The sequence below is a fragment of the Solanum pennellii genome, chromosome 4, assembly GCF_001406875.1.
Source record: "Solanum pennellii chromosome 4, SPENNV200".
Classification (NCBI taxonomy): domain Eukaryota; kingdom Viridiplantae; phylum Streptophyta; class Magnoliopsida; order Solanales; family Solanaceae; genus Solanum; species Solanum pennellii.
The window spans coordinates 20287276-20292126 of NC_028640.1; the positions used below are offsets into that span (position 1 = coordinate 20287276).

The 4851-nt window shown below is 28.7% G+C and overlaps 1 pseudogene; it reads right to left on the reverse strand.

Moving 5' to 3' along the window:
* The window catches only part of LOC114076864, an 11763-nt pseudogene extending 7409 nt beyond the window's left edge, over positions 1-4354 (reverse strand).
* Positions 4355-4851: the final 497 nt, after the last annotated feature.

Genomic DNA, 4851 nt, shown 5'->3' on the forward strand with positions numbered 1-4851 from the left:
AGAGAGAGAGAGAGAGAGAGAGAGAGAGAGAGAGAGAGAGAGAGTAATTGCTACGTATTGAACTCAATAATTCATTTTAAGGTTTCAAATTTAAAAAGTTAATCAACTAAGCAAAATATTCATGTAAGGTAAACTTTTTAACTGATTTTAAAGTCTTGAATATTAGGATCTTTTATACATAATTCAAGTAAAAAATTAATAAGAAAATTTTAATTGGTTTCGAAATTCTAAATATTAGCAAACATAAAGGTCTATTTCATTTAGGGCGAAATCTACTATTATGATCAACATAAAATTTATACTTTGATAATTTTATTTTCTTAAAAATTAAAATTAGCCAGACATCGTTATAAACAAAAAAAGTACAATATTTTATAAAAAAAATATTAAGAGATCCAGCCCAACATAAAGGCCCAATATCTTAAGCGGAAAAAAACTACAAAAAGAAATATGTAATCACTAAAAAGGAAAGTAAGTTGAGTGTTCAATCGTCTTCTTCACCGCATCACCGACTCAGAGAAGCTTTATCGGTTGGAGATTCATCGGCATCTCGGTGAAACAATGTTAGCTAGGAAGTTGAGCTCAGGTAAACTCCGTCTTTGCATGACTTGTTATCTTCTGATTGTGTACTTATCGAGAAGATCTGATGAGTACGATCCTCTATGTTGAATCTCTAATTTGCAATCATATTAAATTCTGATTGATTCCATCTGCAGACACCTCAAATTCTTACTTAGTGTTACAAAATCATTCTTACTTAGTGTTACAAAATTAGTTACCAGACACCTCCAATTCTTACTTAGTGTTACAAAATTAGTTACCAAATAAAGAATTCTTTAGCTTAATTTGCGTAAAATGGGATAAGCCTTTTCGAATAGGTTAACCCTCTGATTAATTACAGAAATCAATAATTGCTTTGATAATTCTATTAGTAAAAAAATTTAGAGCTTACTCTTATTGCTCTGCATAATTACCTAATGTGGATTCACATAGTTTAAAATTAATGAACAAAATGAGGATACATTTTTACATATATAACCTATATATTTTTATAATTATTGCGCTACAATTCTTTTTCAATATGAACCGGATTAAGTTAAAAGTCACGGTTATAAGCTAATAATAAATATATAAAAATAAAATTAATTAATAATAAAATTTTTAGAACAAATATATGAATAATATTAATATAGTAAAAGTCCTAATATTAGATTTGTGTGTGTTGAAGTTGCTTTGAATAAAAACTATTTCAATATCTTTACATTACTAACATCACTTTTTTTGTTTCTACTTCGATAAATGATGAGTAGGAGCAGGTGACTTTGTTTTACATGAAAAATAGTTAATATCATTGAATAAAGCTTTAAACCTATTAATCAATTAATATAGGGAAATAATAAAAAGTTTCATAAATTAAAGGTACAATATGAAAAATAGAAATAGATTTAACAACAAAACTTTTAGTTAATTTCAAAACTCTAAACATTTAAAAAAAAATCACAATTTTATTTAGAATGAAATTGTTTTTAAAAGCAAGAAAAATGATCAAAACTTTCGTACTTTTAATATAGTATAAATAAATATAAATATAAATATAGATTATTTTTGGATTATCTCGGTTTTGGCATTAGCATTAATTAAAACACATAATTCGATCTTGAAATTCATAAGAAAACATGAAAGTTCAAAATATAATTTATATTTTGTTTTTTTCTCTCAAATAGAAATATGAAAAAATTTTCTCAGTTCAAGCATAATATAATAGAAACATGAAATTCATAAGAAAATATGATTCTCTCTTTGGGCTTTTAGCCTTGAACTAACATAAAGTTCAAACATAAATTTTCTCGTTCATTTATTTTATAACCTGTCATTGTACTCTAAAATATCGTCAAAAATTTAAGTACGAATAATCCTTATAGAATGAATAAATAAATAAAATTATCAAAATATGTTTGAACAATTAATTTCATAAATACTATAACAGACTAAAGTTTTTTTTTTTTTTTACAAAAAAATTGAATATTCCTAAGAAGAGGCAATGACATAAATGACCAGGAAGGAATTTTATGTCTTATTTTAAAAATATTTCATTCTGAGAAACATAAAACAAAGAACTTTGGAATTAATAAGGAACATTCATGATATTGGTGATGACAGTATAATACATTTATTAGAATTTATTTTTTAATTGTTTGTATTATTAGCTAGTAAATTAATGGGAAGCGTAACCTTTGTTTATTTATGATTGATTTTAGAATTAAAGTTATGGGCTTGAATTTGGAAATTTGTAGAAACAAGGCAAACAATTAGTTTATTGGCATTTTAATCCCCACTCCTGGCTACTCTCCTTTTGTATCTTTTGAATATTAATAGACGAGGTAGGGATCTATGTCTAATCCTTCATTGTTTCAGAGTTGATGATTTTATATTAAAAAAAGTGATATGGAGGTGTTAAGAGAAGGTGATAAAACTCAAGACGAAGACTGTGGTAGTAGCATTACGAACAAGGTTATAAGTTTGTGCAGTAATTCTCAAAATATTGAGGAGGGGACGCAATTCAATCCAGAAACTAAGTTGTTGCCACCATTGAATGAACCATTTAAATCGTTGACCGTACAAGAATTGGCTTTCTTTGATAAGCTTGATTCTGGATATCCACAAGCATATAATGTGAACAAGAAATCACAATGATATATAGAAGCATATATGTTATGTTATGTTATGTTATAACACATTAATCATGACTTTTCTACTGTGTTACTTTAATTTGTCGAATTAAACTCCTTGCGCTTATTGAGTACAAGTATGAATTTTAATTTGCTATTTCAAGAAATCTGTAATTTCTTATTCAATAGAAGGAAATAAGTTTTTATTTTTAGATTTGTAAAAAATGAAATCTCTTAAAAAAATAGCACAACTAAAAATAAGTTCGTAAATAACTATAAACATTAAATCTCTCAAAATTGGGAGAAAAGTGTGACATGCACCATTGATTGCTTTTTTTTGTTTTAATACTAGGTAAGTAAGGGTGTAATTGGTTTGGTTTGACCGTTTACCTTTTTAAAAAGAAAATGTTCGATAATAATTTTCTAGTCGTTTTATGATGTATAATAAAAATTACACTTTTTGAAATCATCTTAATTGTCTATATTTGTCTTTGTTTTAGGTATGATACAGTTAATTTCGGTTTTTGATAAATATATTTGATGACTATCATAATTAATAAAAATTGTAAATTTAAATATACAAAAATTACAATACCTTATAATATTTTACGGTCAATTCGCAAAAGTTAAACTCATTATATTTATTAGTTCTAATTTCATTGTAACTTATGCACAAAAAATCAATTGTAAAGTCTTATTTCTCGATTGGATAGATTGAAAATGTTTCTCGTATGACAATTGCAATAGGCACAAACATTTTTAGATTCAAATAATATTTGAGTGTAAGACTTGATATGTTTCAGAACAGCTTTGCTGCATCATCTTACTATGACCAAATGGTGACTTTACTACCTTAATTAAGTTGTCTGAGTTGTTGACCATCTCGTGAGTGATTTGATTTAGTAAATTAGAATCCATTATTGTATATCGGGAGTATTATAACTAGAGGAAAAAAACAAATACAGTAGATATAATGAGCTACTTCATATTAAAAGTCAATCAGGATATGGCAATGAAACACACACATCCATCTTATCGTACTCTGATTTCCCAAGTCTTTAAACTACATGCATAAGAAATTGTGAAAAGAAAATATGCATTGTAACTGGATAAAAATACGAATATGTGTTCTTCTTTAAATGAAGTAACAAAAATATATATTCTATGGTACCCTGACCTTTAGTTTTCTTTGAAGCACTTATAAAAGACTTTTGTTATAAAACACCTTAAACCCTCATTCACCCCCAACCTCTAGGTTAATTTAATTTAATAAAGAAACACAAGAAATAAGGGAGAAGTAGCTTGGAGTTTTGGTGAAGATGGTATTTATAATTATTTATATCATGATGAGTGCAATTTTTTGTATTGATTAATGGTGTACAAAGGGGCCTCGATCAGGCATGAGGATCCTCTATTACGTCATTATATTTCACGAAAACATCATCATTTATTCGGACAGGAAACAACTATACTTATTTTTTATTTTTTAAACTTGGGGTACGGGAAGGGGAAACAAGGAAGGCGATTGCATTGGGGAATCAAACGCTCATCAACAATGTTAATGTTCACCAATCGTGCTACTAAGCTTCCCCAACAAACTATATATACTTAATAAAACTCACATATATATGAGGCAAAACTAACTTGAAAAAATAAAAATTAAACATGGGGTACGTACCTGCCATTTTCTTGGTTTGCCTTTAGTCATTCAAAGTTCCCCCAAATGTTGTACGACTCTTTTGATATATAGGTATGACTTTAGACTGAACCAACATAACCTGGATGTAACACCTTGGAAATCAGATCGGGAAATTTTTTCCGCATAAGTTCTTAAAGCAGTGAATCACTGCAGGGTTCACGGACTGTGATAGGATCCATGGTTCGTAGAATTACCCGTGGTTCACATTTGGACTTCACTAGGACTAGGTGTCAAACCACAGGACCCTTCACAGGCAGTGGTCACGACGACAGTTCGTGGTGGCATCCGTAGAGTCAGACCAATAGACTCCCCAAGCTAGCCCCTCAAACCCCCACGCCTAAGCGAAAACCACAGACACCTTCACGTTTTAACCTTAAATTTTGTGGTTTTGATTGGTTTTAGCCTAGAAACATAACTAGAACATACCAAAGTCAAATCATTAAACAAACTTAGAGAAATTAGGGCTTTAGAGGAAAAAAGAGG